This window comes from Mus musculus, chromosome 14, assembly GCF_000001635.26.
Source record: "Mus musculus strain C57BL/6J chromosome 14, GRCm38.p6 C57BL/6J".
Lineage (NCBI taxonomy): Eukaryota > Metazoa > Chordata > Mammalia > Rodentia > Muridae > Mus > Mus musculus.
Genome location: NC_000080.6, coordinates 66,491,311 through 66,515,309, shown reverse-complemented (window position 1 = coordinate 66,515,309; position 23,999 = coordinate 66,491,311). Strand labels below are relative to the sequence as shown.

At 43.2% G+C, this 23,999-nt stretch overlaps 1 annotated feature.

Annotated features, from left to right (window-relative positions):
• Positions 18,191 to 22,569: an enhancer, noted in NCBI's record as "VISTA enhancer mm1500". NCBI's record gives its function as "enhancer in: neural tube[3/4] | hindbrain (rhombencephalon)[3/4] | midbrain (mesencephalon)[3/4] | forebrain[3/4]" and the evidence as "EXISTENCE:transgenic organism evidence [ECO:0001131][PMID:17130149]".

Sequence of the window (23,999 nt, the reverse complement as noted above, 5' to 3'; positions counted from 1 at the left end):
TGTGTGTGTGTGTATGTGTGTGTGTGTGTGTGTGTGTTATGTATGTGTGCGTGTATATATATGTGTGTGTGTGTGTGTGTGTGTGCGTGTGTGTTTGTATTTGTATGTATATGTGTCTATTGTGTATATATGTATGTGTATAGCTATAAGTATATTAGCTCTATCAGTTCTGTTGTTCTATAGAGGCCAGACTATACACATTGCACTCTCCAAGTTATAGAGGAGAAGTCAGGTCCAGGTCTACATGTAGGGGTGGAAACAAGAACTAGTTGTAAACTGTATACTAGTGAATATTGCTTTAAGTGACAGGATTAATGAAACCACTTGAAGGGACACTAAACAGCCGCATGGATAGCAGAAACTTTTGCTTCTTTCTAGCTTTGCATTTTCAAAGTTTTCCGGCTCTTTTTTTTTTTTTTTAAGTGGCAAAATGTTCCAAAATGTCAGGTAACAAAATATAACTTTTGATTGAATGTCAAAATATTTTGGAAGTTAAAAATGTCAGGACTGCATAATGTCAATATCCTGCCTCGGTAGGTGCACTGGGGGTACACTTTGCACTTCTGTGTGGCCTCAGAAAACTCATTATAAATATGTAACATAAATGTGCTAAATTTTGGCTATCCCTATCTTGTAAATGTGTAGGTTGGTGATAAAATTGTGTTTGGAGGCACATATCTGTTTGGTTTTTTTTTTTTTCTTTTTTCCCATTTGCTACAAGCCCTGATGCCCTGTGTTGGAAACCTCAATAAAACCACTAACAGTGTCATGGTTTGATCTCTGTGGCTGTGAAAAACCACTACGAAAGCTACTTGTAGAGGAAAGTTTATTTCAGCTTACACTTCCAGGTCACAGTCCAACGCTGGGGAAGTGAGGACAGGAAATCAAGGCCAGAACCTCTGGGAATGATATCTCTACTCAACATTACCTCTAACCAAGGAACTCATTTGTAGCTAAGAAAACACAGCATGCTGCTTGTTAGTTGGCTTGCTCACTGGCTCATGCTCAGCTAGCTTTCTTACATAGCTAGCTTTTCTTACACATGGGTGCCTAGGGAATGGTGCCGCCCATGATGGGATGGGTCCTCCTACATCAATTAACAATCAAGACAATCCCACCCAGACCTGCTCAGAGGCCATTATGATTTAGAGAATTTTCTAATCAACACCTTCCTCTCAGGTGACTCTGGATTGTGTCCTGTTGACAAAGCTAACCAGGACAAGAAACAAATCTGAACAACAACCATGGTGATATCTTACACTGCTCACTGTGAGGCTCGAGAAAAAGATGGGAAATTTTTTAGTAGCAGACCTTTAGTTTACATTAATGGTTTAAGATTAAATACGGTGAGGGTTCATTTAGCACATAGTATGCTCAGAATTCAGACAAGAAGAAAATCTCAGTAGATCCTCATAAGATAAAATGCTAAATGTAACTGTCTTTACAAAGTTTGTATAAGTCTGAGGTTATTTCTGAAACTTGAAAACTTACTAATTGTGTTCGTCATCTTTGGGCTATTGTAACAGAATGCCTGTGATGATGAACTTTAAGGGAGGAGAAAATGGTGTCGGTGCTCAGTTTCTGAGGCATCAGACCACATCCTATGGCTTTGGGTCAGTGGTAACACAGTGCACCATCAGAAAGTGCAGAATGGAGGAGCCCGCTTTACCCTGTGACAACTGGGAAAGAAAGACAGAAGAAACATATATCTCAATGGGCACTTCAAGGGCACCCCCCCCCCCAATGATCTAACTTCCTCCCACAAAGCCTCACCTCTAAAAGGTCCCACCACCTTCCAAATATCCAGTATATTAATAACCAAGCTTTTAATCCATGAGCCTTCAGAGACACTTTTCTAAAACATAACACAAATTGTAAAAGTGTTAGCAATTTAAAAATCCGAATCACAACTGTCTGCTTGGCTCTCCTGGTGTTTAGTGACCAGGAATCTAGCTAGCTCCATATCAGAAAGTGTAACTTTGGAAGCTGGAAGCTCAATATGTCTGAGTCTCATTACTCTAGTTATGCTCAACCTTATTCAGATTAGTCCACTTTATTCTGCATTGGCCTTTTCAGGGTCTACCTAGGAAACCACGGTCTTCAGTTCTTGTTTTACCTTTATGCCTGTTTTCTTTGTGTTTCCTGCCCAAAGTCTATTCATCAAGCCACACTTCCTCTGAGAGCACTGCCAAGGGGAGTCTGTAAGCTACTCCATCGAGGAGGCTGTGTGCTTGAGAATGACGTCATGACCCTTGACAAGAGCTCAGCTTTCCTGTTTCCAAAAACTTGGTGAGCTCCATTTCTTTTCATACTACAGCAAAAGAAAAGAAGAGGAGGAGGAGAGAAAGGAGGAGAGAGAGAGAGAGAGAGAGAGAGAGAGGGAGGGAGGGAGGGAGGGAGGGAGGGAGGGAGGGAGGAAGGAAGGAAGAAAGAAAGAAAGAAAGAAAGAAAGAAAGAAAGAAAGAAAGAAAGAAAGAAAGATAGAAAGATAGAAAGATAGAAAGAGAGAAAAGAAATTCTAATATCACTCAGAGATTGATGCTAAACCTCTAGCAAAAAATTTATCAACTTGGTGTTATCGTTTTTGTCTCCAGAACCTTACTTTCCATTTTGATTTCCTTGGATTTCCATATTATTTAGAAATATATCCACTTCTCTGTTCACCCTTTCACCTTTTAGTTTTTCTTCTTTCTCCAATTGTAGGAGATCAATTCATGATCAAGAGTTCTCTTAATAATTTCTTCCCTCCATTTATTATCTTTTTCTAAATCTTCCCCTGTCCTTCCTTGCCCTAACGTTTCTTTCATATTTTCATTTTTACTGTAGCTTTGATATATATATACACATATACATATACAAATATGTATATATACATATATATATATATATATACACACACACACACATATATATACATATATATATGAGAATTCTTTGAAAGGTTTCCAGTTCTGCAGCTCATCTCTGTCTACATTGATTTTGCTATTCTATAGAGTTTCTCTTTCTAGTGATAATTTGTAATTTCTGCTTCTTCTTAGTTCTGTGCTCCTGCTCTAAATGACCAATATTCTCTTGTAGAGTATTTCCCTTTAAGCTAATTAGTATTGATTTAGTAATAGTTAATGGAGGCACAGCTCACCTGGTGTTGGATCTCCAGCTAAGTTTTGGACATTCATCCTGTTTCTCTTCTGCTGCCTGTTCCACCAAGTCATGAGCTCTTTCAGGCAGCTTTTGCTCTGCTCTGTTCACCATCACCCCTAAGGAATTTTGCCTCTCCCTCTCCCTCATCTCCCTTGATGTGGCTCCTGCCTTTATGTGTCCTCCAATTCCCACATCTCTGCCCCTGCCCTGAGCTCCCAGGAGCATCTGGCCACCTGTCTTAACCCACTTAACTTTAACCTGTGGGGATTTTCCAAGTTGAAATCTGTGAGGGGATTACTCCCTATGGCTGATTGCAATGTAGCCAATCTTATTTTTCTACAACATTTGGATGTTGTAATTTTAAAAGATAAGTCACAACGGCCAGACCACCCATTCTTTCCTTCTTTTTAAAATTTAATTCATTTTAATGTGTGTGTGTGTGTGCCTGAGTATATGTCCGTGCATCACGTGAGTGCAGTTGCCTGTAGAGATTTTTTTAAAGGCATAGATGTCCCGGAGTTACAGACAGTTGTGAGGGGCCATGTGGGTGCTGGGAATTGAACCCAGGTCCTCTGAAAAAACAGCTAGTGCTCTTAACTACTGAATCATCTCTCCAGATGGCCTCATTCTTATGTCCACTATGTTGGAACTGGGGCAATGTTTCTAGATACCTTTTTGAGGGGGAATCCTTATCATACACGAATATGTATAGAAGCATTATGTATTTGTATTTTAATTTTTCATTTATAGTATTATACCATATAATCATAAAAAGATGTTTTGTAAATTCTTTATATATAAATTCTTTAAAAAATAAAACAGAAAACAGAACAAAGTAAGGGGTTTTTTTTTTTTTAATCCTAAGAAACATTTAATACAAGAAAGTTACAGAATAAAACTTAGAAATTAGAGAATGCAGACAGGTTAGAACAAAGGTTCTGGTGTAGCGAATTAATCATCATGATGGCTACAAGGTCATTAAACCTATTTATTTTTGGAAAAAGATCAGAGTCTTCAGAAAAATCACACTTGACTCATGGGTCAGTGGAGGCATTATCTACTTAGATGCAAAGGAAGCCAATCAGCTGTCCTTGTGTTCCAGTTGGCATGAGGAACTGGCCTGAATTTTGACCACAGCGTTTTGTAATATGCAAGTGTGTGGACTAGGGCCTTTTAGGGCTTGGAATAGGAGCCAGGGGCAAAACAAAGCAAAAGATATTCAGGAGCTGATCTGAAATGCTTTGTTTTGATGATAAGATTAAGGCGCCCTGGGTTGTGATAGGCATACATCAGCAGCGAAACTTGGCTATCCACACACCGTGAAATGATTTTAAAAGGCGCAGACATGATTTTACACAGGAAGAGGCAAGGCTTGCCTGTTTGTTGAGTAAAGCAGCTGGTGTTCAGGCTGACTTGAATACTTAAAGGACTGCTGGAATAATTGCTAAGGTTTGGAGGACCTTAGAAGTAACCAATGCCTGTTTGAGATTACTGTGCAGGATCACCCTGCAAGGACCCACTGCTTTCTAGAAGTGTCTACAGCTCTGCGGTCTTTTTGTTGCCTGGAAAATTCTGCATGCAAGTAAACCTCTGTCCCCAGGGATACACATCATTGGAGTCAATTGACCTCAGGTGGAACACATTGTCTAGTATATACATATGAAAGATGATTGTTTTGCCTACATGTATGTATGTGTTTCATATGCATACTTGGTATCCTCAGAGGCCAGAGGGACTATCAGATCACGTGGAGCTGGTGTTACTAATAGTTGTGAGCCACCATGTGAGTATGGGGAAATGAACTCAGGTCCTCTCCAAGATCAGCAAGAGTTGTCTCTCCTGCTCCAATACAGACATTTTTCTTCTCTTTATTCCTGAAACAGTATCTCCTGATACCTATTACACAGCACTGAAATGACATATTGTCACAGTTGTCCCAAAATGATGTTTACACATAGCTACATATAGATATTATGCACTTTTGTACAAGGGAGTTTTGAAAGTCTGGTCTTCAGGGGGTGCAGGGTACCCAGTGGGTACCAAAGAATAATGCTACTTACACAAAGATTGCATTTTAAAATATCTTTTACATTTCTGAAGAAGGAAATGTGCTAAAGAAAACTCAACTTGAAATATAGTATAAAACATTTAAAATCATCAAAATCATTTTCTACTTTTGGAGAAAGCTTGGGCTGTCCTTGCACGTCATGGGTACATTCAGAATGAGCAGGGTTTTTTGTTTCTGTTCTTGTTTTTAGAATCAGCAGTTTCGGTCTTCTGTTCTTCCAGCTACAAGTTCTCAGCTGGTTAATGCACTGACTAATACGTATTTACTGACCACGTACTATGTGGCAGGCATAATTGGAGATGGGCTTGAGACGTCCTGGAGCATGTGGTGTTTACCGTTGAGAGATAGGCAACGACACAAGGGATCTATGTCCATTTTTAGCTCAATGTCATACATTCAAAGTACAGGATGCCAAGAATCCACCAAAGAGGTGGTGGTTGGAGATCTACTGTGCAGGGTAGGGGGAAGTTAGCAAAGGAAAATGGACAGAACTGTATGTAAAGTAAATGATAGTCATAGATGGTCTCTGAAGTGGGCAGTAAGTTGGGATACTTGAGAGCTAAAATCAACCAATAAATCAAAAAAAAAAAAAAAAAACCCTGGATGATTGGAGCTTAGAAAACAGGATAGAAATGTGAGCCCCATGAGGCTATGAAGGTAGATGAAGATTAGCATGCAGGGCAGGTCACAGGATGACTGTTGAGTTCTCTGCTAAGGGATGCAGAAGAGTGATGTCATAAGACATCATCATGCCAGCCATGGACTGGGCAGGACAGCTGGAGGCCACATGAATACTGGGCAGTGATGAAAGGGAAACTGGCTAGCTCTAACTTGATTCATAAGAAAAAGCCGGTGCTGGCTGGTGAGCCAATGGGGGCTCCTCTAGCACCTGTTGGAAGGATAGTTGTGAATACCCGCCATAACTATAGCTGTTAAGAGCTGTGCAATCAATAAGAAGGACTGGTAGATGAGGCATAGGAAAGGAAAGCAACATGCAGAAAGTGGGCAATGGGCCTCCCTGGGATTCTACTCCAGCTAGAAATGAAGCCAAGTGTGGCTAATGCTAACTTTCTCTTTGACTATGATCATCAGGTGGGGGCACCATTAGCAACCACAAAACATCCATCTACTGAGCCAGGATGGCAGGGAGAGGGACCTGATCTGAGCCATGTATGGAACCAGTGACTAGGTCAGTGTCAGGGCCTCCCCTTTGATGTCTTAGGAATAGACCAACGATCAGTGCTTCTCTCTCCCAGCATGTCCTCACGTGGCCTATTAGTTGACATGGAAATGCCTAAAATGGGCATCTTTGCATCCAGAGTGTGAGGGTTGATATCTCAGGCCATGTGTCTAGAAGGTAGACCACTTGAGTGCCCAGAAAGACTGAAAGAAACAAGGTTTGGAGGAAAGATTGAAATTTTGGCAGGATACCACCATAGAACCTTCTCTTCTACCAGTTATTTGAGGGATGCAATGTAGCTATCTGTTCACTGAGGACAATAAAAAAAGAAAGAAAGAAAGAAGGAAAGAAAGAAAGAAAGAAAGAAAGAAAGAAAGGAAGGAAGGAAGGAAGGAAAGGAAGGAAGGAAGGAAGGAAGGAAGGGAAGGAAGGAAGGAAGGAAGGAAGGAAGGAAGGAAGGAAGGAAGAAAGAAAGAAAGAAAGAAAGAAAGAAAGAAAGAAAGAAAGAAAGAAAGAAAGAAAACCTACTCAAATTCCTGGCTTTCGTTTCTGCTTCTGGGTGTCTGACTGTGGCCCATGCCACCTCCCCATCCTTTTGGTCACTCTGTGTCATCCATAGGTCTTCAAGCACACTCCTGTCATGGGACCTTCAGGCTCTGCCTCTCTTCTACCTCTCAAACTCCCATCCATGTTCTCACCTCCTTTGGGCATCAGCCTACCATCTTCCTGTGAAAGAGACCTTTCATCACCTTCACCTTCGCTGAAATACACAGTCACTCTCTGGACACTGAAACTCCTCTCACTGCCTTTCTCTTTATAGGGCCTCCAGGCATCTCCTACACTGATGTTTTCCTATTTATTTCCTTGTCTTTTCCCGACAAAATGCAAACTCTCAAGGCATGAATTTTAGTTTTCCATGCTAGCCACTCTTAGAACATGGCCATACATGAAGTGAGCTGTTAGTAAACACTAGAATGGATGAATGAATGAATGAGTGAGTGAGTGAGTGAGTGAGTGAGTGAGTGAATGAATGGTTTTTACAGAACAATAGATCAACACACCAAACCTGGCTGGCGCTGAAGTAATGCTATGCAAAAGAAACCCCAAGTTCACAAAACCTTGGAATCTGTGTGGAATTGAAAAACACAAATTCAACATCAATGAACACTCTCAGTAGGTAACTGAACCTCTGAGCACAGAACCATGCACAATAAAGGGTGCAAATATAAGTGTCTCCTCTATTTCTTGTGTATTTGCACTATTAAAAAGACTAGGGGATGCAGATCTTCCAAAGGAGTGATTGTTCAAACTGTTCCTCTCTCCTCATGGTAGAGAAGTCCGTTGTACACACAACACACGACGTGCTCACGCTGTCTTAGTAAATTTTGTGTTACTGTAACAAAATGCCTGACATTTGGTTAAGGGTAAGGAGAGGAAGTTGGTTTAGGTTGCAGTTCTGGAATGCTGAGAGGATGCACTGGATCAGCTTCTTGTGATAAGCACATTGTGGGGAGCATCACAAAACTGATGCAAATGTCATGGAGTTGAGTGTATGTGAGAGCAATGACTTTTATAACAACTTACTATCATTAACCTCTTTCCAGGGTGGTGCCTCCATAATGAGGCTATATCTTAAAGCAAGAGTTCTCAATCTCCCTAATGCTGTAGTCCTTCAATACAGCTCCTCGTGCTGTGGTGACCCTCAACCAGAAAATTATTTAGTTGCTACTTCATAACTGTAATTTTGCTACAGCTAGAAATCATAATGTAAATCTTTAATATGCAGGATATCTCATATGTGACACTCAAAGGGATCATAACCTACAGATTGGGAGCCACTGCCTCAAAGGCTCAACAGCTAAAGTACCAATAAGCATATCAGGGACCAGTATTTCCACATAAGAATCTTTGATGGGAGTAAGCCATGTCAGAATCATTGTACATACCTGTAAGTGAGTGTAAAAGTGTGTTGGCCAATAGATGTAAGACTGACTTTGTAAATCTTGTATTTCTGACATTGCTATTAAAATGGGTTTGTCTCTCCAGCATAGCTCTGGTACGTTGCTTGCTTCATGCATTGCACTCCACTGAAATACTTACTCTTGTCCCTGAGGGATAAAAAGGTGACCCCTCAAATGACCTTGTTAGTGAGTGTCCTGCTAGAGCATTAGGTCTGCTCTCTTGTGCTGCTGAACCAGACAGATCAGCCTAAAAGCCCCAGTTGTTAACAGTCTCTTGAGACAATGAAAGTCAAGACAAGAGTCTGAGCTCAACTGACTCTCAGTTTATTTTTCACCAGAAATGGTAGCCCTTGAGAAAAGTCAGCGAGAGAGCCCTTGAACAGAGCAGGAAAGGGATAGTCCTTGAAAGATGGAACTTGGTGATGGTGAATCTCAATTTTCAACCTGAGTGGAGCTAGAATGTAGGAAACCATACTAGATTAAGGTTAGATGAGGAAATATGACTGTGTGTCAAGTTGGCAAGGGGTGGATTGTGAAGGCTGTTCTCAGTTGTCAACTTGACTCTATCTACAATGAACCACAAGCCAGAAACGGAGGGCATGCCTGATCTGTAGCTTGAAGCAGGAAGACATCATCTGGATCTTGAGTCTGGAAGACACAAGCTTTTAATCTGGATCCTTGAGGTAGGATGACACGTACTTTTGACCTGGATCAACACCTGCCTTTAATCCAGATCTTGAGACATAGTAGACCATGCTTACCAAGATCTACGATAAAAAGGAACTAAAGAAAGGCTTACCTACAGGTGTGGTGGTACACGCCTTGAATCCCAGCACTCAGGAGAGAGAGACAGGCAGATCTCTGAGTTCAATGACATTCTGGTCTACAAAGCAAGTTCCAGAAAAGCCAAACTAAGGCAACAGAAAGCTGGTGAAGATGGAGTTGAACAAGTGGGCCATGTTCCAGGTCCAGTAAGCAGCAGAATTTGGCAGCTTTGACCATGCCGTTCTGGCTTTAGAGTGAAGGATGGAATCTCCCTCTGTTCTAAGGAAAGCCTCTGAGGCCAGGGACATGGCAGGGGTGTCCCTACGTGGAGGCCCGGAGAGGCCATTGTGTGAAGCTGTGAAGTTGAAGCCTGGGTTGCCTTGGAGATCCCAAGATGTTGGAGGTTCCATAGTCCTGGGATTCCTGTCAAGGAAAGCTGCTACCTGGAGGTGAAACCAGCCCAAGAGAGAGAAGTGTGTTGCAGTCAACAAAGCTGAAAGGAGTTGGAGCTCTGAAGAACATTTTGACATCAGACCTGGGGATGCAGAATTTAGAGTTTACCCAGCTGGCTTTTGGTCTTGCTTTGCTTCAGTATTTTCTCCTTGTGTTCCCTTCCTTCCCTGTGTTTTAGACAAAGAAGCTAAAACCATCCAGTGGAAAGAAGACAGCATCTTCAACAAATGGTGCTGGCTCAACTGACTGTTAGCAGGTAGAAGAATGCAAATTGATTCATTCTTATCTCTTTGTACAAAGCTCAAGTCTAAGTGGATCAAAGAACTCCACATAAAACCAGAGACATTGAAACTTAAAAAGGAGAAAGTGGGGAAGAGCCTCGAAGAGGGGAAAGATTCCTGAACAGAACAGCAATGGCTTGTGCTGTAAGATCAAGATTCAACAAATGGGACCTCATAAAATTGCAAAGCTTCTGTAAGGCAAAGGACACTGTCAATAAGACAAAAAGGCAACCAACAGATTGGGAAAAGATCTTTACCAATCCTAAATCTGATAGGGGGCTAATATCCAATTTATATAAAGTCAAGAAGTTGGCCTCCAGAAAACTAAACAACTCTATTTAAAAAATGGGTTACAGAGCTAAACAAAGAATTCTCACCTGAGGAATACCGAATGGCTGAGAAGCACCTAACAAAATGTTCAACATCCTTAATCATCAGGGAAATGCAAATCAAAACAATCCTGAGATTTCACCTCATACCGGTCAGAATGGCTAAGATCAAAAACTCAGGTGACAGCAGATGCTAGCAAGGATGTGGAGAAAAAGGAAGACTCCTCCATTGCTGGTGGGATTGCAAGCTGGTACAACCACTCCGGAAATAAGTTTGGTGGTTCCTCAGAAAATTGGACATAGTTCTACCGGAAGATCCAGCAATACCACTCCTGGGCATATACCCAGAAGATGCTCCAACATGTAATAAGGACACATGCTCCACTATGTTCATAGCAGCCTTATTTATAATAGCCAAAAGCTGAAAAGAACCCAGATGTCCCTCAACAGAGGAATGGATACAGAAAATGTGGTACTGTACATTTACATAATGGAGTACTACTTAGCTATTAAAAACAATGAATTTATGAAATTCTTAGACAAATGGATGGATCTGGAAGATATCATCTTGAGTGAGGTAACCCAATCACAAAAGAACACATATGATATGCACTCACTGATAAGTGGCTATTAGCCCAGAATCTCAGAATCCTTTTTAGAAGGGGGAACAAAATATCCATGGAAGGAGTTACTGAGACAAAGTTTGGAGCAGATGCTGAAGGAATGACCATCCAGAGACTGCCCCACTTGGGGATCCATCCCATAAACAATCACCAAACCCAGACACTAGGCAGATACCAACAAGAGCCTGAAGACAGGAGCCTGATATAGCTGTCTTCTGTGAGGCTCTGCCAGTGCCTGGAAAGTACAGAAGTGGATGCTCACAGTCATCCATTGGACAAAGCACAAGGTTCCCAATGAAGGAGCTAGAGAAATACCCAGGGAGCTTAAGGGTTCTGAAGCCCCATAGGAGGGACATCAATATGGAGTAACCAGTACCCCTAGAGCTCCTTGGAACTAAACCACCAATCAAAGAAAACACATGGTGGAACTTGTGACTCTAGCTGTATATGCAGCAGAGGATGGCCTAGTCGGTCATCAATGGGAGGAGAGGCCCTTGATCCTGTGAAGGCTCTATGCCCCAGTATAGGGGAATGCCACAAACACGAATGGGAGTGGGTGGGTTGGGGAGCAGGGGGAGGGGGAGGGGATAGGGAATTTTCAGAGGGGAAACTAGGAAAAGGGATAACATTTAAAATGTAAATAAAGAAAATATCTAATAAAAATTAAAAAAAAAGAAGTGTAGATTTGTTGGAGTAGCTGTGGCCTTGTTGGAGGAAGTGTGTTACTGTGCCAGTGAACTTTGAGGTCTCCTAAGCTTAAGCTCTGCCGGGTGTGGAATGTAGTCCCTTTCTGCTGCCTGAGGGTCAAGATGAAGAGCTCAAAGCTCCTCCTCCAGCACCATGTCTGCCTGGATGCGGATATGCTTCCCACCATGATGATACTGGGCTGGACCTCTGAAACTGTAAGCCAGCCCCAATTAAATGTCATCCTTTATAAGAGTTGCCTGGGTCACGATGTCTCTTGATAGCAATAAAGCACTAAGACAGAAGTTGGCACCAGAGACTGGGGCATTGCTTTGAAAGGACCGAGCATGATTTTGTTTGGAGGAATGTGGATTTGGGGACTTTGAGTTATAAAACAGTGCAATGCTTTAAGTGGGGCTTAATGGGCCATCCTAGTAGAAACATGGAAGACAGTGGTGCTGGGGTTGATTTGAACTGTGGGAGCCTGGCTGAAGAGGTTTCAGAGGAAAAGAGTTTTAATCTGTTGCCTGGAGATCATTCTTGTGATATTTTGGTGAAGAATGTGGCTGCTTTTTTGCCCTTGTCCAAAGAGTCTGCCTGATATGCCCATATGTTACAGATGGACCCACACACCAGGATAGTCTAGACAATTCCACATTAAGACTCTTTCCAGGTGACTCTGGGGGTGTCACATTGACAACGCTAACTAGCATAAGTATTTAATACTGATTTTCAACTGACGTGATCTAGAATTCACTAGCAGACAACTCTCTGAGCGTGTCTTAGAGGGAATTTCTAAATGAGGTCAATTGAGGTAGGAAGACCAACCCCAAGTGTGAGTGGCACTATTCTGTGAGGATCAAGCAAGATCAGCATCAACATTCACCCCTCTCAGCTTCCGGACTGCAGTTACAATGTGACCAGCTGCCTCCGGCTCTGTCCTCCTGCCCTGCTTACAGTTGAGCTGTAAGCCAAAACAAACCCTTCCTCTCTTAAGTATCCTCTTGTCAAGTATCTGTTCCCAGCAAGGAGAAGAGTAACAAACACACTTGCTCAGAGCCTTTGGCTGGGATGGAGAAGAAGGGCAAATGGATAATTTGGGAAGAGGCTGGGACCAGGTGCTCCTCATAGTCTGAAAAAGTCAGATAACATCAGTCAAAAAGCAGGGCAAACAAGGCTGAGCTGTCTTGACCTTTGTCCTTGCAGTTACAGAAGGGAAAGAGATCAAGCAAGCCACATGGTTCTTTAATTTGCTGAAAGGCTCCAAGAAGGGTTGGTCCTGGTGACCTTACTGCATGACGTGTAATAACCACCATCTCCTTAGCAGCTGGCTTTGCTCCTTTCTGCTAGGTGATCATCTGTGAGCAGCTGGCTGCAATGGATTAGACTAGGGAGTGAGACACACCCCACCTCGCCAGAGTGTCCTGGAGGACACCCAGAGCCGCGGTTGTCACCCCAAATCCTATTATGTACAGGGCACCTTTTATTTTCAGGCTCTTCACTTTTTAAAAGAGACATTTGACCCATCTGGAGATCCTTCCCCTCCAATATGGACCCAAGGCTCTTGATGTCTTCCGGTCCCAAAGAAACCCGAGACAAAAGGCAACTGGGTTGGCTATTAGCGTAAAAGAGCAGATGCTGGTGCCGAGGTCACCCAGTACCAGAGGCTCCTCTCTGCTCTTCTCAACCCTGCCCCCATACTCTAAACCTGGCTGGTACAGGGGCTTCCCTTCCCTTCCCCCAGCTTCTGATTCCTATCCAACCCAGCCATTTTGGCCACAGCTCTCTTGGTTCTTCTTGATCCCCCACCCCCCTTTGCCCTCTTGTCCTCTCTCTGTGTTTCTTCTTTGCTCCTTCTCTCCTCCTCTCTTCCTCTCTCACTGCCCCCATGGTCTGATTTCATGCCTGCCTGCCCCAGCTATCTGAGGGAGCCTGATGGGCTCACTCTCTGGAAGGAGGGGACTGGCCTTGATAAGTCAGAAAGGACCAGGACTGTGAATTCCCACAGTATCCAGGGACAGTGGGTGAGTGGAGCCTGTGTGAACTGGCCATGAGAGATAATAAAGGAACAAAGGATGGGGAATAGGTTATAAATGAGAATTCATAGTACAAATTGGACAGGCAAAAGACACCAGCGGCAAAGACACCACTGGTTGGGGTGTGACTCGACAATGTGACATGTGCCTGGCATGTGAGGAGCCCTAACCTCCATCCCCAGCTTACCCATGAAGCTGGCAATACCAACACTTAAAAGAGACGCTGCAGATACATAGCTGTCAGAAGTAATTTTCTCCAAACCGCTCCATACATTCCTCTTTGGTGTTTTCATAAAGGACACTGGCTCCTTATCATAGTGCATACCCTGTGACTCGTCCCTGGCTTAAGAGTTTATCTCAAAGGACCAAATGCACATAAGAATACCAGTTGCTTTGTGGTAGGAAACTACAAGCCCAACACGATTAATCTTTCAGCAAGCGGATCTGCTGGGATAACCTGCCTGCCCTGTCACCGGCAATGAAAATCTCAGCTTTTGGTCCACTTTTGGTACTTATCCTTTATGTGGGCAGTATGAAAACGGTGAAAGAAGGGAGGGTCCAGGGCACAGCAAGACCAAGTTCTCGGCACAAAGGAGATTTAGTTGCTCCAGAGGGACAGAGGACTGCCTCTGGATAGAGTGGAGACTACAGATGTGGAGAGCCCTTCGGCTAGAATTTCAGCTCTTTGTGCTGCTTGCTACAAGAAGCGTCTCTGGCACCACTGCCTAGAGGACAAAGTTATCATTCTGAGCGCAAGAGCTCATAAAGGCTTTGAGACAGATGTCTAACTAGCAGAACATACAGCACTAAAGCATCCTGATAGGATTTTCTTTAAAACGTGGATCAGTAAACTATAAAAAGTGTCGTATAGAGATTTCCTCCATATTGAAACATTCCTTCCAGGGAAGCTCATGAGATTCTGGAATTAAATATATTCCACATGTCTGGTGAAGCTAAGACTCAAAAAGTTCATGAGGAAGCCCTCCTCCATCATGGCTAAAGGAACGGTGAACAGAAGAGTGACCAGTTGAGTTGTTGAGAGCAGGTTCTCAGGCCCGTGGTGCTTGCGGCAAGTCGCACAGTGTTGGGTGCTGGGGCTTGTAGCTTTCCTGAGTTGCCACCCCTGCCGATGTGGATGTGGACTTTTCAATGATGCAGCTGAATGCTAGTCTTCCCTGCTCCTGTATGTTACCCTGTTAAAACTCTTAGGTTCACTGAGTTTGGGCTTTGACCTAATCACTACTTTGGTCTACTGCAGGTTCCCTATCTGGGATGAGTAGATGTGTACCGTCTCATGCTACCGAAAGTAGATCCGTATACAAGCCCACAAACATTATGGGAAGATGTTGTTGCTCCTACACTAATCTGCGGCTTTCTCTCTGTAGGGTACTAATAACTTCCATTTTCCATTCAATAGATAAAAATTGAAATCACTAAGGATGACAGAGCTGCGCTTTCCCCTCCTCGGGGCTGTGTGGCAGAAGCTCACTAAGTGGAAGGACACAAAAAACATACTCATTTCTTTTTCTCAACCCCCCCCCCCCGCCCAGTCCCCTCCCCTGGAGAACTGTCTAACGCAATCGTTTTATTCAATAAATCATCATTCTGGTTGCTCCTTTTGCAGAGCAATTCTTGGCACCTCCCTAGCCTCCTCACCACTGCCAAAGCCACAGCTGCGGGCCTGCGCTCTCACATGCTCCGGCTCCCTCCCACCCGGAGACGCCAGGAGGAGTGGCTTTGCTAAAAAGAATCAAAACCAAATAGCTCCCTGAAAAGTTTATAGTGGTTTCTCTCAGCACTCGGACTTTGCCCCTGAGGAATTTCTTGCGGCAGAATTGGCGAGCACCTTTGTACATCTCAGGTTCTGGGTTGCTTAAAACTTCACTTCATTATCCCTATAAAGCACAGTGTGTGTTTACACAATTTCATTTACCGGCACAACAATAGAAGCTCAGCTTCTATCTTTTCACTTAGGCTGCTGTAGCTGTCTACCGCTAATGAAGTGGCTTAAAGCAATGTATATTGTTGGGAAGTTTGGGGCAAGAACATTGGCAGAGTAAGGGTCTAGAGAGGGTCCTAGCTTGACAGCAGCTTTCTTCCTACTGTGTTTTCACAAAGAGCCAGCCCTGGTGCTTCTTGAAAGGGCATTAATCCTTCCACCAGGTCCTCACCCTCATGACCTTATTTAACTTCATAGTTACACCTCAAAGGCCACATCTCCAAGTACTTTTACATTAAGAGTTTGGGTTAAACGTGAGAAGTTTAGGAAGGTAACCATGCAGGCTGTAAGAGATAGTAAGAGACCAGTGAATTTATAGACTCTGTAGTCTCGCTCTTATCCTCCTTCTTGCAGGACTCTAAGCAGAGCTGCTTTTATTCTGCATATTCAACTTACTTTGCCCTAAAATGCTTTGTCGCTACTGTTTGGAACTCTTTGGTTTCAGACCTTGACACCCCTCATGACTTGTGCTATTGGATTGAGCTTACACACTACCCCTGAGCCCACCCTTCATCACTAACCTAAAGGATGCTCCTTTCTGTCCAGTTGCTGTATACAGTTCCCTATTTCTTCCTTTCGGCGGGGCTCTTCAGCATTGTCTTGTCTGGTTGTGAGATGGCTTGCCTCCTGTCTGTCACCCTCTGGAGTGTAAGTTTCATGGAAGCAGAACTAGTTCTTTCTGGCTTGCATCCATCCCTGCATGCCCTTGAAGGCTACGGCCACGAAATGGAGCATTCATGAGTGATGTCTACCTTAAAGATACACCTCATTAGTGTCCGTCTATTCCACGGGCAGTGGCCCTGCACCACTGAGCTGAAGGGCACCTGAGAGGCAGAGGTGACATGCAAAAACATGATGTCGCATGTCATCTGACGCTGGAAGCTCCTCCCAGGCAAAAATCAAGAGAGATTCATTTAGGGGAATTCTAACACTTTCTTTTTATCCTACTATGGGTTGAATTGCTGTTAACTCCTCCCTCACACGTAGCTATTCATATGTTGAAGGCCTAATTCCCCATAAGGTGGTATTAGTAGGTGAAGGTTTGGGATGAAATCTGAGGCCACAGGGAGAAGTTGGTCATCTGCCAACTGGGAAGTGAGCTTCTGGAAGGAAGCAAATCTCATCTTGACCCTGCAGTGAACAGACGGGTCCGAAACAAGTGTCAGCCACTTTGTGCCACCCTCACTGGGATGTGTGCTGTGCAGCCCCAGCTGACTAAGATATACCTCGAGCCACTCCACCAGATTCCAGTCAGAGTTTTCCTAGGGGCTCCCTCTCTGTCAACACAGCTCTTTTCCTACTACTGGCTCGTTGCTCTCTTGACTAAGACTGTGTACCACCTCCACAATACCCTTCTTGGCTGCCTTTTCCCTCTCTCAGTGTGCCCAGCCCATATCCCCATCCCAGATCAATATCAATGACTTCACATTTAATACATTTTAATTATATGTATTATATAATATATAATTTTATACTAGATATGTGTGTGAATAGGTAAATATATGTGAATTATGTATGTGAATTATATATAATAATATAAATTACTTCACAGAGGGTATATAGGATCCCCACCCTACATTCTGTCCTCCCCAGACCTGCTGGCCTCTGACACCAGTAGTGACTGGAAGAGGTTGGTGTTACCCCTATTCTGAGAAGAACAGACCCTTTGTCTCTTGCCAATCTCCCATCAGCAAAATCTTTCATCATCAACTAGTGCTCTCTTGCTAACTGTGCAAGCAATTACCCCATTTCACTGCCAAAATGTTGCAGTGCTCACATTTTTATATAGCATTTGTCTTTTACCTTCCCAATATTGTTTGCAACAGCTAAAGAGATCAAGTCACATTTTCTATGTCCCTAGCACATTTCCCACTACTTATAAGGCTCTGGAAAGTTATATTCACCATTTGTTTAAGTGAAGATAAACATTGTGGCACATGCTATAATCCTCATACTTGAGAGGTTAAGGCAAAGGTGAGACTGAGCCACATAGCAGGATCTAGGCCAGCCTGAGCTTCTGATCGAAGATCTGCTTCAAAAAGATAGTTGGTCAAAATCCTGCTGTTGGATCAAGTCCCAAGCACATTTCAGGGTAGGTTCTAGAGACAGCCCACTCTCTGCCCTGGAATATTAAACATTTGGCAAAGCTCTGGAGTAATACATATCTGCTTATTGGCATTCATAGATGCCTGCTTCTCAAAGGCCAGCTCTGTTCAGATTTTTAATTAACGTGAATACTTATTGCCTGGGGAGTGCTGAAGTGGGTGCATCAGTCTTCAAAATGCCAAGGGAGACTCTCAGAGTTTAAAACCAGCGACTTTAAAATAAAATCCAGATCAGATGTAACCAGCATACATCAGAGCTGTACATCATCTGTGACAAGTTTAAGGATAGAGATGAAGGAAGGTGAGAAATGGGCCTGGAGCCACATTCTCTCCTGGTAACCATCAGAAAACCCAATGAAGGGACCAGTAAAATTGGGAATAAACATTCCCATTTACTTTGCTAGATACAAGTTCATGTTATGATGAGAATATTGTGAGGACACAAACTTAAATCATGTGTCAGGTAAATATGGCTGTTCCTTATCCTGGCAAATCCTAGGTTCCAGCCCTTGGGACAGTTAGTCACCAGTCTCGGGTATAGTCTGTGAATCAAGGGCTGACTCTCAAATGAGAGCTGGGTGCCAATCACTCACTGAGTAACTCAGGAACATTTTGTTGAATACTTGATATATTCAAGAGATTGGGTTGCCAGTACTCTCCAAGGGGACTACGTAAAGAATGATGACTTAGAAGGACAATCCCCACATAGATACTGAAGGAAAGTCTTTAAGGTATGAAGGACAATGGCTAAGAATCTCAGGGACGTGGGGCACACTGGAAGGCAAAGAGATATGGTGTGAGTCTCCAAGTGGGCAGGAGTTCAGTAGAGGCCTGGGGGAGGGGGGAGGGGCTCAATCCGGAGGCCCTGTTCCATGCAGGTGAATTTTATGAATAAAATCATGGTACTTAGGAGGGCTTCAAAGGCAGCTCCAAGCAGCCCACACATTTAACAACTGAACCATCCTGTCCCTTTGGGCATTAGTGTGTGGCTTTTAAGGATATTCATGTCCACGTCAACCTGAGGTAGATTTGCACTTCTTCCATTTCCCCTGCTCTGTGCTTGGTGCTGTTGAGTCCCTCACTCAGCACAACATGGTGGAAGGGAGAATTGAACTATAGAAACCTCAAACGCTACCAAGCAGGGCTTGACTTAAATTTTGTTACTTATATAGACCTGTGAAAGAAATGGAGAAGACGTTTAAAATGCAGACTAATCCTAAAGGTTTGTGCGTATTTGTCAGGTTGCAGAGCAGAGGTGAGAATAACTGGGCTCTTTTCTTTCTAAACCTTTTGCCTTGGATATTCTAGGCAAGCACTTTACCACTGAGCTATAGACCTGCCTCTCTGAACTTCTTTATTTAGAGACAGGCTCTCGCTACATTGCCTAGGCTGGCCTTGACCTCACTCTGTAGCCCATACAGGCTTTGAATTTGCAAGTGTCCTATTGCTACCCCCCACCCCCCACCCCCCACCCCTGAAATTGTAACTGCAATTTCAGGCCAGTGCCACTGGACTCCATCTCTGCACTCTGACAAGTTCTGCATCTTGCTCTTGGCTCTTGCTCATGCAGAAGAAAACTTCTCTGACTACGGCTGAGAGCAGCCTGGGTCTATGAGTATAAGCATAAATATTTAGAAGGCAATTTGATAGTATGGCCGTTTAGCCAAATAAGAGCAGTCAGCTCTATCCTAGGGTCCGTGACTTCCCAGGTATGGGCTTTGGACCAGGGTTTATTTGTTCACTTGGAGATAAGCAAATGTCATAAAAGCGGCACACACATTCTCTACAACTGTAGCTCATCCAGATAAACATCACCTGGTCATGGGACTGCAGTGGAGATCCTGCTTATACATTTTGGAGGATAAGAGAGATTGTCCCAGTCATTGTATCCTCTGCATGCTTCCACTTTGTTATTCTCTCTCTTTATTCCCCTCCCCCCATCCCATGCATTACAGGTAGGTGTGGTTTGCAGGATGTTGGGAATGGGATGGAAGAGAGGCAAGTGGAAAGAAAACCGAGTTTGGGAAAACAAAGCTGTCAAGGGTCAGAGAGCAGAGATTGGCTTTCACTTTTCTTTGGTGTTCTGGAATTCATGTTTTGAAATATTTTGAACCTAAAGGAGATGCACAGGAGACTCTTGGATGTGACAGCATGTTCATTACCTAGTCCATGGTGATAGGGTGGGTGTGTACACATGCCCAAACTCATCAAACTGTAACCAAGTATGTGTGGGTCTTGTGTATGTTCGCTATATTTCAGTAAAACTGTTTATTTGCTTGCTTGCATGTTAAGGAAACTGGTGTGCTGGAGAGATGACTCAGCAGTTAAAAGAAGCACTTACTGAATTGTAGAGGAAGAATTCAGGTTTCTAGTATCCATATTGTTGTGGCTCATAGCAACAAGTAACTCTAGCCCTAGGGGATCTAATGCTCTCTCTTGGCCTTTGTAGGCAAACACACACACACACACACACACACACACACACACAGAGAGAGAGAGAGAGAGAGAGAGAGAGAGAGAGAGAGAGAGAGAGAGAACATATATTCACACAAATACACAATCCTCAAAAATAAAAATAAATCTTAATTTTTTTCTTTCAAAAGATGGAAGTTATAAATGAGCTTAATTTTAAACGGTATTCACTCTTTCATTGAACGCCTGAAGTACCCACTGTGTGTCAGCCCTTTGCTAGACACTGGTGTAGAAGCGAGTTCTCATCTCTGATACATCTATCCACGAATGCACAAAGAGCACAGGGAGCTATCAGTACTGAGCTCTGATGGTGAAGCTTATGATAGGAGCTCCAAGTGCCATGGTAACCGCAGCAGGGGCTGGTCTGGCCTGGGGGCGGTCCCGGGCTGTGACTCATACAGCTATCAGTGACAAGCAGAGCAACCTCCCCCACAGACTTCAGCTGGAGGGGGAAAATCAATTTTCTTTGCCATCACCATCTTATTCACACATGAGTATGCCCTCATTCCTATTCACTTGCTCCTGAAAGCTGTCTCTTTTCAGTGGCTCCAAACACAAAGACTAAACAAAGGCGATTGCAGAAGGGCAGACAAAGCCAGAGAGAGCAAGTCTCATTCTCTGTAAATGCCAGATTTTCTGCATCAGTGGGGCTGCAGCTGTGACAAGCATCAGGCTGTTTCCTAAGGCGAGTATTTCCTAACACACCATGGAAAGAAAATATTAGTATCATCAGGGGGGACAGGCAAATAGGCTCAATTATTATAAAATTTTGTGGATAGACAATTTTTCACAATAAGAGGAATTTGGCATGTTGAATAAACATAGAAAATTATATTGTTAATATAAAGTATGGCCACATTTTTCTGCTTTAATCTACAAGCGGGTGAAGAACTAAGTCCTATTAAGGAATTTATCCTGCTGTTTTGTACGAGCTTCCGAATATAGTTGGCACATAAGGACCAACTATTCAGGTGCAGCAATTTATAAAGTGTCATTTCACCTATTTGGTTGTCCACTATCAAGTGGTCAGCCCAGAAATCATACACAAACAGACAACACTAAATAGACTGAGTAAGTTGTATCCATATATTTAAGAGAGGACAAAGCAGGGAAGGGTCACATGGTCAGATGGGGGAGATGATAGGGAAGCAGGGACCATGGTGTCATTTACACTTTAACTTGTTTGCAAAAGTTAAAAATTAATCTTAAAAAACCCAAACAAACCAACTGTAAGGAAATGTTATTCTGTGCACAGCAATTAGAGACCAAATCAATTCATCGCCTTTGTGTAGGGACTGCTGTGGGGGAGGCTACTTTTCCAAGCTGCTGATAAAGCGTGATGTGACAATCTGATTCACACCAGACTTAATCAGCATGGGCCAGGGAGTGTCTAGTCACCGAGTAGACACAGATCAGTAAATTAATGCCAGGTGAGTAATTAAAAGTGTTTCCTGGGTATGGATGACACCTCTGGACGCAGCATGAAATAGATCCCTTTGTATTCCACACCATGTTCTCTCCCAGCATGCCTCTGGCCTTTAGTCACTGAGAGACTAAATGTCTGCTGCAAAAAGCCTGGAGTTAGGAAATCTATCTATATTCTGGTCTCGAGATTACGGGAAGTTATTTGACCTTAGGAAATGGATAATAAAGTCCTAATGCTAACTTTGGTTTGCCCATCTGCAAAATTAAGGTGTTTAAGGCAGGATCAGGAAAGGACCAGAACAAAGGCATGCAGGTACGAGTCCAAGCGAAATGTCCCCATAGTCGTGCACAATATGATTTACATGTACTGATAAAATTCATGTTGGAATTGAGTCAAGGGATATCGAGAATAGAATTCACATTTATAAACCCATAAAAGCAAGCACAACTGAAAAGCCTATGTCTATGTCTGTGCATGTGTGTATAGATAATGAGACTTCCCTGCAAAAGGAAGTCACTTATTAAAGAATTCTACATCCCGGACATACAAGGACCTTTAAGGACCATGGAGCAATTCAAAGGAGGTAGTTAGAGATTGCTAATATATTAGGTTAACATAGGTTGAATCACTTTTCTAAACAAATGCATAATAGATAGAGAGAAGGCTGATAAATGGGACCCTAGTGTGAGGGCCAGAGGCACAGAATAATAGAGAAGCTTTGTTACTGAGACCTGTATCCAGGAGTAACTCACAGAGCCATCTGTGATGAACTCTAGTTGTAGAGTCCAGGCAGGAGGAGAGGGGAAGCGAGCACACTAAAGCACCACTGATTTGGAGCAAACAGGTGATTTTATTTATCATTTTTAATAATAGCTAACTTATTCAGTCTCTTTAATTGGGGTCTCAGCCATGCCACAGAACACATGGGCATGTCAGAAGAAAGTCTGTGGGAGTCTGTTTTTTCCTTCTACCATGTGAATCCCTGGGAATGAACTCAGGTGGTTAGACTTGGCTACAACCACCTTAACCCACTAAGCCATCTCCCTGGCTCTGAGTAAATGGTTTTAACAATGATTGTGTGTGTGTGTGTGTGTGTGTGTGTGTGTGTGTGTGTGTGTGTGTGTGTGTGTGAATGACTTTGCTTAAATTCTGTCCTTTGTTTTAAATTCATTGCTTTTAGAAGATAGATGTAGGTATGTATTAAAATTTAGCACGGTTACTCTTGTATTCATCAGAAGAGAAATCTCATAAATCATAATTATGAGGTAATCGTGTTTTTTCCCTGTACAATCCCCAAGTTCTCTGCTCCCATCAGTAGTAGCCACTAGAGCATCCCATGTGCTAAGCCCGACAGAGGATTAATCACATCAACACACTGTGTTCATTTCTATGATTATTTGGGAGTTATGTGCTGAGGCCCAGAAACTAGCCCCCTCCATTTGTGAAGTGTTTTCAGAAGTCAGTTTTGAGACTTTAACAGAAAGCATCAATCAACTTCAATGTTAATAAGTTGGTATAAGACAGCCTCTCCCTGCTCTTCCTCCCAAACACAGTTCCAACACTGAGAGACAACCAAGGACTCTCAATGAGAAAGAAGGAGAATTGGTTTGGGGTCCCAGGACTGGAGGCTCAATGTAGGGATACTGACTCCCATCCTCGGGATAGAAAAGCCATGAGAACTGCCTCTTCATGCTGCCAGTGATTCAACTCAGGCCAGTAGGCTCATACCTTCCTGTCCTGAACGGAGGACCTTCTGATAGCATCAGGTGAGTCCAATTAAGAACTCAATCTGCAAGGAGGCTGGATAGAGTTGAGAAGTGTTCTCTTCCCCACTAGCCTTAGGTATATGCAGTAGGGAAAAGACAGAGCTAAACATAAGAGACCAACCCCTGAGTCATATCAACCTAAGACCTTTGAGATGCTCCCTCTTGGAAGACACAAGGGCTGGCAGGTGGGTTAGTGAAAGGATTTGGTTAGAGTTAATGGCCAGGGCCACAAAACAGGATGGGTGGATCAGCTAGAATATAAACATAATAAACAGGCAACCTAAGAAGACACATGGACTGGACCCAATGCCCCAAGCTTAAACATTAGTTTTTCTGCATAGGATTATGCATCCAGTGAATTTCTGGCAAGGGTCCTATGCATCATTGCTCCTTATAGACACCAGAAGTCTGGCTCTGGGAAAGGTCCTCCCTGTCAGCCGAGATGTTCAGGCATCCCAGAAGGACCGAAAGAGTTACAAAATCCAAACTGCTCTGAAAATAATCCATTGATTCTGTGGGTATGATATTGGGAGACTTTCCTGCTGTGATTATGATGAAGAAAGAGATTAAGGAAATGGACTTGAAGAATAATATCAGTAACATTGTCATTTGTAGACAATATGGATTATCCACATGGAAAATGCCCAGAAATACACACACACACACACACACACACACACACACACACACACCAGGAACTGAGTGAGTTC